Below are 10,774 nucleotides of genomic sequence, written 5' to 3'. Positions count from 1 at the left end.
AAGAGTAGAGGAGAAGTGTTTGGATAATGATTAATGAAAATGTGAGTGACTCTGTGGCAGCAACACAACAACATCTGGTCCTGCGTCGGGCCCTTGTGTACATCCAGTCAATGGTGGTCTTGTAGGGGAGCACTCATTCTCTCACCACCCACAATGACAGCAGAAGTGGTAAAAGTATGCACATTCTTTCTTCACTTCTCAATCTGGATGGACAAAACCTGAAAAACTGAACAATCTCCAACTATGTTAGTGGAAATTCTTATCTGGTTTCTCTATAAGATGTTGGAGCGTCCTTAAAAACAACAGTCTTAACAGTTCCATATACACTATATTATAACCTATCGTGATATATTTTCCCTTTCAAGTCAGTCTGAAGTCCTTTAAATTGTTATTATAATGACATTAGGAAAAAAGGAGGAATACTGGAAGTTGTTCTCAGACATATTAAACATGGTGTCCTTTGTCAATACATTCTAATGCTTTGGACAGTAAGACACTATGCATCAGCATTCTAAATAAAAAAGGCTAGGTAATCACATTACATTCTTAGACACTAGAACACAGTGGAAGCTATTTAAGCCATTAGTACAACATATACCATGCTTATTGGCCACAGAAGAACAGCCTTAGCCTCAAGTTATCTGAATTTATTTTGTACTTCAAACAGTCATTTATTTGTACTATCCGGTTGTGGATATCAAACTCCAGGTATGTTACAGCTTTTAAAAAAGACTGATATGTCTGGTGCCACACTACAGAATGTTTTTCAATATGAAAAATGTACACTTTACAGCTTTAAGTGCTTGGAAGAGATGCAAAAAGATGGAACATTACAAAGAAAATGTGTGAGTTCTTGTGATGCTGTATTTGAGAAGTTTTCCAGCAGTATCGCATCAATAAGTATTCAACGCCAAAATGTTTCTTCTGTTTGTGATCCTGCCTTTGGTTTGTTGTGTGTCAATGAATAAATGAATTGCTCTGTGTGGACAAAATATGGTTAAAGCTTTTATTGCGATGGAAAATAAATGGTGGAGGGCTGCTGGGGCATGAAGTGAAAACAAAGGCTAAGTGTACTGGAGTGTGAACAGAGTTGTGCATTTTAATCGAGGGAAGCGGTGGTTGAGCCGAGTGAAGTTTTGAGGTGCTTTCCGTAGTGCTGTCTGATGGACTTTGTGTAATAAACCATGATGACCTGCTGCTAATCCAAATGTTGGTGCCCAGAGTCACTAAAGCTCAGCCAATGCATGGAAAACTGCCCATTCCCCACCATGTACCCCCTTTGGTCATGTATACAAAGCAAAATTCAGCTATATTTAAAAAAAAAAAAAAAAATGGTGAATGAAAGAGACTGTATTAGGTCATTGGTGACTCTAATTCAAAGAGAAATACAAAATAAAATGCAGCACTTGTTTCAGCCTGTTTCTACATAATGAATTATGTCAATGTGTGGAAGGTTTGCTATGAGGGTGTTTCCTACATCCATTCAGAATCGGTTTTGGCTGACATTAAGGAGACAGTTAGTGAATAGCTGGCAAACAATGTTGAGCATTAGGCTGCGAGTCAGATGTTTTCCCCAAGGGAAAGATCCTAAATCCTGGGCCTACATTTGTTTAGTCGCCAGAAACATAACTCAATATACAAGCTAATGGTTCTTTGTGTTGCATGTGTAATACATTAAGCAATGGTTTTGCTAACATGTTCCTAACAGAGGCCCAGAATATTTTTGAAAGACAAAACTCACCCAATGTATGAACAGATTGAACAACTGATGTACTGCTATTTATTTTCTTTAGACATTTTTAGGTTTATTACTGATAACATTACTGCTTTTCAAGATAGATTTTTAGATTCCATAGTTTACATATAGGTATTAGTTTGGTTGTGTTGGTTTCAATATGGTGTAATGATGTTTATACTACATGATGTTGTCTGTAATAATCCATCAGTTAATGCTGCAATATTCAAACAATCAAATATCCAAGTTTTATTGTATATATATAATTATTTGTACACATCTATTAAGGTCTTGTTTTGATCATTCGGAGTATCTGTATACAACAGGCATCCTCACAGTGCAGGTGCACAATAATGTTTCAATCCACCAAATATATTTGTGGAATAAAACATAAATACTACATTTATTAATACAGGTGCTCATCAAGATGGGTATGTGTCTGTTTTCATCTCCTGTCAGTTGAAGCATTTTGTTTCATTTAAAGGGTCATTTAACCTTCTTGTGTATGTAACCACCTATATAGTTTGTATGTGACACATTTGTGACCTGTGTCTACTTCTGCCACCACCCAAGTACAATGGATGTGAAAACAAACTATTTTAGTGCAGTACTGAAGCATTGTGTTTGTTGTGTTATAATGATTTTTGGCTTTTTATCTCCTGCAGTGACATTTAGTTTTATCTCACAGTTTGAGTCATGAGGTCCAACAAAGTCTGCTGTTCAACACAGATACCACAATAACCAAATTCAGGCAGCAAGTGGTTTCCATTTGGTTTGGATTAGTTTCTTATCTGTACTGTACAGATGGATACTACAGTGCAGACACATGCAAAATTCTGACATATTTGATTCATGAGGTTTTCAGAATTGGCCCAGTCTGGACACCAGAGACACACAATCCCATTATACTGACCCGCTGATTGTGAACTACATTTGGAAATGTTACTAATTCCCTTCTTTTTTTGTATTTTTAACAGCTTGACTGGAATAGGAACAAACACATCATTAAATCAGCTCTGTCCCACTGTCGTCGTCATTATGAAACTCAGTTTGATGCCAACATCTTTCATTAAAAAAACATGTAGCCATTCGGGCCCCGACTTCCCTCTGAACAGAATATGACGCTAATCACGGACACAGTGCACGCCAAACCTGGGGGAAAATGCTCTCTGCTTTACGAACCTATTCAAATAATACCATAAAAAAAAGAAAATTGATGAAGTTGGCTCTGAGCAAAGGCGCTAAGCACTTTAAAAGCCTTCCGTCGCCTTACAATACAATTTCCAAATCAATATTTCATTAACTGGATAGAGGTGCAATGTTCCTTGTTAATAAAGAAGGTTTGGCTCAGCTCAGAGTTAACGTTTAGCTTTAGTGAATTTCAGGCAGGGAGGTGGGCAATTATGCCCACAAACGCATACAAACATTCTCTGCACACACACACACACACACACACACACACACACACACACACACACACACACACACACACACACACACACACACACACACACACACACACACACACACACACACACACACACACACACTCCGACGCCTGTTCCTCCCTTGATTGTTTCTGTGTTTATGGGCCGTTTTATGACCAGAGAGCCTCTAATCTCGAGCGTCGCTGGGCATCAGGTGACTTTCCCCGCGGCAACTGTGAGAAACTAACGTGAGCTCCTCTGACTTTGGCCCTGATTCAAGTGACAGAGAAGGTACAGCTGCAACGCTAACAAAGCTGTCAATACAGTGAGATTCAGGTCAGAATTAGATCATTTACAGACCTTACAGATCATCTTCAAAGAGCTGGTTTGTATTCAGAAAGATTAAGACCGATTCACGACCACGGTTTAAAGAGTATTCAACTCTGATTGGCCGAAGGGGGTCAATAATTTAACATAACCACACGGCTGTGACAACCTCAACAACCTCCACATTTTAAACAAGTAACCTTCACGCTAAAAGGTTACTTGCTCTAGCTGATCTTTGCTTATTTTTCATATCAGATTTGACCCATCTTTTTATTACATTTGGATTGAGTAATACCTGCTGACACTTAATCAATGCCATTAAAGTGGGTTTCAGTGACAGTTTTATACAATGCCCCTTCACACTCTCCATTATATTGACTTTAGATAAAAGTATTGCGCAGACGAACATATGTGGAATTTAGTATTTGGGTTTGAGAAGGCAGTTTAAATGGATTGCATGTACGGGGGGAAATGGGTGTCAACATGTTTTAGTGTCCTAGGGTTTTTAAACCTAAACTGCTCCCAAAGCCTTGTCAACTATATAATAGAGAAAGGTTAAGAACAAGTAATAATGTAAGTTAAATTTGCCATGTTAATATGTACCCAAAAATCTATCCTAAAGAACTTACTGCTTTTGTCACACCTCGTTCTTGTCTGTAGCTCTCTACTATCGAATTATTTTAAATGAGGTCTCTTCTTTAAGAAAGTCAAAATAAAGTTTGAATTAATTCATTCAATAATTGAAAACAAACATGGAAATAATACATACTTTATGTTTATTAAATGCGTGGCCTTAATTGTCCCCTGCAGCTGATAATGCTTAGGTTTACCTCACAAAAGATTGGATATAAAATGATACTTCTGCTTCAAGTTATTTCTTTTCATGATCACCAATTAGATGTCAGCAGCAGGAGAGGAGGTTTGTCTCTTAAGTAATTCACAATACATTACTGTGAGGTTCATTACGCGGGTCTCATTTAGTTGGCTGTTATTATCCCATAGTGAACTGTAAAAAGCACAATTGGGTACAACTGTTGGTCACTTACCAAGAGCCAACTACTATAATGCATGCACAGGCAGAACAAAAACAGGTCAATAAAAAGATAAGCAGTGTGCCAGTACTTTGTGTCTGCCACATGATGAAGTCCTCTTCGTAGAATTCCCTTTGGAGTGAGTAGTGGATTTCTCAGCTTCAGTCTTTCTGCCTAAAGTTACTAATGAATAAATTACATTGTATGAAACAGTGTCTTTTATTGTGTGTTGATCCACTCCACTGCTCCCTAACAGAATGAATCTTGGTGGAGTTAAGGTAGGACAAATGCTTCAAACGTGTTCATCTTTTCTTGTTTTGTTTTTTTACTTTGTCACTCTGCAAAATGCACTTTACAGTGATTCAGCTCCAGATGGATTTGTGTGGAAAGGATTCACTGCGGGGCTTTGGCATCAATGCAAATGCATTGGTGCTTGTCATTCATGGCTGTGTGCCTGGACATTTGATTAACCATTGTACAGCTGAAATGAAATATTGAAATGCACACGCACAGTATCAGAATTACAGAAAGTCAATTTTACTGTAACATTCTTTAATAGTTCTTTTTTTCTCAGCCGGCTGCACATAGTCCCCGCACTGCAAGGCTCTGCAGCATGCGTGACAGATTGAAATATTGAAATTAATCTTGATGAATAGAAAGACATGCAGCGCACATATCCAGCAGGGTTGTGACAGATTGGTTTCTGTGTCTCTGGTTTCATGTGGGATGTGTTCCGTTGGAGGAGTCTGCAGATATGTTTAGGGAAACTGAGTCCTGTGATACGTGTTGCTGCTGGATCTTCTGACGAGCCGTTTGGAGCAGGAGGATTCAGATGTGATGCAATAGTGACACCCAGTGCAAATCAAATACAGTTAACTCATATCACCATGGATGTGTGGCTAAAGGGCTGGTGGATTGCATTTTGATCACCTCTTTCAAAATGTTCACTCAAAACAACACTTACCACCTGGCTTCCACTCCTTAATTATTTTACTTGCTTTATGAAATTAATTTCTTAACAGTGATTAGTAAAGCTTTAATTCTCATGTGTATGCTTGCTTATTCAACTGTTATCATTGACAAACTGTTCTCTTGCTTTCTCTCTGCAAGGATGTCAGTTTGTGCAGTCAGCTCAACTTGGCAAGACTTGATTTAGGAGTGAAATAAATGTATTAACATTGGGAAAAGTAAAGTTTAGAAATGTGAAGAGGTTAGAGATGAAGGAATATCCCTTGATGGAAACTGAACAGAAGACATGAAATGGAAATGGACCGCAGCATCCTCTAGAAAAGAACATTTAAAATGTTTTGCAGTAAAGACTGGCTCATTGATATCTTGACAAAATCTGACATAATTAATGAGCTGGTTACAATTCTTCCTGAATTGACTCCAGCTAAGCATCATTTAATGCTGATCAGCAACCAGGGGCGCTGCAGAATAGCACAAATGCTTTGTGTTCTTCAACAAATCCATAACAAAATCAGAGATGGAAGGTTAGAGGGTTAAAATGCAGTTCTGCTGTTTAACCTACAATTTCTCTCCAGCTCGCATAAAGGAAACAGCATATAATGTTGTCTTTCTTAAGTGATTATAAGAAGAAGGTGATTTAGCAACCCTGAACAAACCAGGATCAGACCCCAGGGATGACCCAGAACACGCTGAAGAAATTGTATTTGGCCACTGGAGTCCTAAAGTCTGACAGAAAGCAGATGAACGATACCCAGGAGGAGCTTGAATATGTGGCCAGGATGAGAGATGGGTTACTTAAGGCTCAGTTAGCTTAAAACAAAGTGCTTGTCGGATCACAGAACAACATCTGAGACACCATTTCAACAATGAAATTGGGGTTCTGGTGCCATACATAGTTGCAACAAACCAGAAAAAACTGAATCTGAAATGTGGCGATGGACCGTGTGTGCTGAGCTGTGAAAGAAAGCAGGGTTTGGATGTGTTTCTCTGTTTGTGTGTACAACACCATGGAGACCTTTGATGAGAGAATGTCCAGAATGTGTGTCGTTCTCACAATCTATATGACGGCTGGCTTTTCGCCATGTCTTCAAATGTGTTCAATCGGAACAGGCATTAACGCTATAGTTTATGAAGCATACGAAAACGTTTTCCTACTTTCGTCCAGATGAGTGCCAATCATTTGGTATCAATAAGAAGGGAACAATAAACAATTTAGAGCCGCCTTTCCAGCCTACAGGTTCTACATAAAGCTGCAGTATTGTGTTGAAGCATGTGATAAGAAAACTAAGTCTGTTAAGAAAGCCTTTAAGTTGTTATTCCTAAAAACAAAACAACTAAAGCATTGAAGTGCAACAAGAACAGACAAGTGCTTAAGTACTTTTGTTTCTTTTACTTTCTTCCTTTTTTTCTTCTTTTGAAAACAGATGTGTTCCTGCCAGATAGATAAAGACTGAGCTTTTTTTCTGTGTAGCTTTATTGGAGGCTGTCCAGAGAGCTAACAAAATGTTTTGTGTCTGGATTTGTTTCTCAAGGGCACTGCATCCAGCGGCGGCCAGCAGGCAGCCTGCTCTAAGGTGTTTGTGCCCAAGATTTCATTTGGGAGCTAACACCATTTTGTGGCTGTCGTTCTCTGCACACCGCCACCACAGAGACAGGGGGAGTGAAAAAATGGGAAAGTTAAGAGGAAATTAATAACACCCCGAGGCGCTCCCCACACAACTGGCTTCTGATTTCTATTTGTTTCTCAATCTGGGCCTCCGCTGCACTGCCCCGGCACAATGACCGACAACCGACATTAAAAACAAATGAAAGGAAGCATCATGCCATCCCATTCTTTCATCCAGGTGTGTGTATGTGTGTGTGGTGGCCCGCGTTGTGTAGCACATGTGCTTGTGTATAGTACAATTTAAATCACAATTTCACCCATCGTGAATAATAAAGCCCAGACTACTAGTTTTTCCTTCAGTTAATTCCCAACTCTAGCAGCATGTTTTCTTGTCTTTTTGCTTGATGAACTCATGCTTGAAATGAGACGATACATAATTCACTTCATGTAGGCCTACACACTGGACACCATGACATCCATTTGCATGGGATGCTGGGGGGTAACAGAGAGGAAAGTAGCATGGTTTCTTATTTTATTATCATTTATTTAGGTGACTTCTCATGAAATCCACAATAGGGAAAGTAAATGTTTCACCACACCAGCGACCCCAGACAAAAGACATTTGGAATGAAACGCTTAAGAAATGCTGGAGATGATTCATAGTTTGTCCTTAAGAAAACAGTGACTCTTGATCGTGGTTTGAATTGAAATATTGATTTAAAGGATATTTTTCAAAAATGTTGTGTGTTGTGTTTCAATGGTATAAAATAAAGTAATATCTTTGGTATCTGCGACAACAATCCGGCATCAGTTGGTCTCCAGGGGCGAACAAGAACTGTGTGCCTTTTACAGTTTTAAAGGGACCCTGTTATGCTCATTTTCAGGTTCACATTTGTATTTGAAGTTCAAAAAAAAGTTCAGAGCCATGTCTGCTCTGATTGGTTAGCTGGCCGGCTCTGTTGTGATTGGTCAACTGCTTAGAGATGTCCCGCCCCTTAGCCTATCACGTACAATGTGTTGGAGCGCTATAGCCAATATAATCACAAGTGTTACGTAGTGATATCATCATGTTACGGAAGTTAAGTTTGTGTATGTTTGTGTTTGTTCTCAGAGTATGTGAAAGTCTGCTGGAAGGGAAGAAGATGAAGCCTTTTGCTCTTTTCAGAAGTCAATGCTTCTTTATGTTGTGGGACCGAGCCTGCCTCTAACCTGAGATTGAGGGCACGTGTCTGCTGAAATTGGGGCCAGCGGTTGGCATTTTATTTGAAAATTCACTGAAAGCTGCTGAGAGCTGACAAGGGCTTTAGGGGGACGTGGTGACAGGCAGATACACGAGCTGGATCACTCACATCAGGAACAGGAAACAAGAGCCAATTAGGATCAGCAGAGACCAAAGCACTGGGCCTTGACAACACTGAGACACTGTGACATTTAGAAAATACTAATTCCCAAAGAAAACACTTGTTCATATCAGGATGTTTTCTTTGCCTCTAAATGCAATTTCCTAGAGAAAAGCTGACAATAATGATCAGAAATTCAAAAGAGAATACAATAATAGATTGATAAGACATCACAATGGGCAAACATAATTACATCCTGCAGAAGCTTAAGAAAATAATGCAAACCAGATTGAATAAACAAGCCATTTCAGTCCTCTGATAAAAACAAACATTAAAGGGTTGTATGATGTGCAGTTTAACATTAACACAATCATATTTTTATAAGAAGCCTGACTTATCCTTTAAAATCACAATTTAAAAACAAGAAGCTCTTCCACTTTTCGCCAGACTGAATCTTCCTAGCAAAGCTTGACACTCCCAACTTAACGTTTCCTGTGCGCTAAGGCAGCTCCAAAGATGTCTGCAGGACACTTCCTCACTGAGCAGTGGGCGAAGGGAAGAGATGAAGAAGTGAAGCTGACAGGTTTATACTCCTTGGAGCAATCATGGTGACTGCTGTCACCCTGCGTCCAGCGCCGGCACAGATCTAAAGTGTGGGGATGGTCTGTCTCTGAGTCTACTGTCCTCCTAACACGACTACCAGACCCATCACAGTGAAGTTGTGACAGTTCCGCAGACACACACTTAAGGCGTCACAGGAGTAGTGGAGTAGAGACGTTATTTCAGGAAGTGCAGTGGGACATTTTTCCTGTGTCTGCCTGGTGTTTTAGTGACTTGCTGTTTGCTGCAGAGGGGGCGGCAAACATCAATTGTGGTATCAGATTTTACCCAGCCACTTTTTTAATGACTAAAATTGAAAATTACGAATCAACTCCTACCCACAAAGTTATCTAGAGTTTTGTTTATTAGTGTTTACATTCTCACTCCCAATTCATCCTATATTGACGTTATGTCAGGATCACGATGATTTGGAAGGACTGAACAAAACCACATGGACATTATAACCAATATTTTCTGAGGAAATAATGTACAAATTAGAACAAGGTAAGTTTACCTCCTGATTGCAATGTAAATCAATGTTACTGACAACTGTCCACACTGTGTCTCTGTAAAACAGTGGGATCAGCTGGTTCCCTGACCCAGAGCCAACACACACACACACACACACACACACACACACACACACACACACACACACACACACACACACACACACACACACACACACACACACACACACACACACACACACACACACACACACACACACACACACACACACAAAGGAATACCTGTTACCTGTGAAATGTCTCTCTGGAGCCTCTTCCTGTCTGCCTCGGTGCAGCTGGCGTACTGTAACGCAGTATGCCATCAGGCTCTGGATGGACGAGTGGTAGAAGGTCTCCAGCAGTTTAGTGTCCAAGTTGTTCTCCCTGAGCACCCTCAGGACATTAGGTAATAACACTGGGGGGTATTCTCCTTGATCTCCCATTAGACTGTCATAGTGATGTTAGCCATGACTTGCTAACTTTCTCTACCGACAGAATCTTGTGTGATTCTGGGTTCATGGTTCTTCATTTGCATGTGATTTGGCCTATTTGTGTTTTTACATTAGCATCACTTCTGAAGCTGCAGCGTGTTCCTCTTTATGGAAAGGTTTTGGGCTGTAGCGTGTTGTGTTAGCATGGGTGTGCCGCAGTAAGGCAAGGCAAGTTTATTTATATAGCACCTTTCAACACAAGGCCATTCAAGGTGCTTTACAAAAATGAAAGACATTCAGACAAAGGCATTTAAAAACTGTCATTAAAAAGAAAAGATAATAAAAGAAACATTAAAAGAAAAAATACATTAATAAAAAGTACATGAATAAAAAAGTACATGAATAAAAAGTTACAGTGCAGTTTAAGATATGAATAGTTCACACAGAAGTTCCATTTTACTGATGCCTTTCTTTAAGGTTACACAACCGCTCAGTTTCAATTAAAAGCAGCGGCAAAAAGAAAAGTCTTCCGCAGTAACATGATCTGTGATAAACAAACCCCTTGAACAAATACTGTAACCTGAAACCTGTGTCTGAAGCCTGTGTATAGATCTGACTTATTACTCTTTATTATGACTTTTCACCGTTGCGATGATCACACAAAATGTACCCTGACTCTTGTAGAGGGTTCTGTAATCAACCCACTGATTTGTAATTTCATTTCTGGGAATGACAGTTCAATCTGAGCAGGGACTCTGCAGCAGGGACAAGGTTAAGTGCAGACATTAAGTACTGTGCA

Source organism: Trematomus bernacchii, unplaced genomic scaffold (genome assembly GCF_902827165.1).
Source record: "Trematomus bernacchii unplaced genomic scaffold, fTreBer1.1, whole genome shotgun sequence".
Classification (NCBI taxonomy): domain Eukaryota; kingdom Metazoa; phylum Chordata; class Actinopteri; order Perciformes; family Nototheniidae; genus Trematomus; species Trematomus bernacchii.
This window is presented reverse-complemented; position numbering follows the sequence as displayed.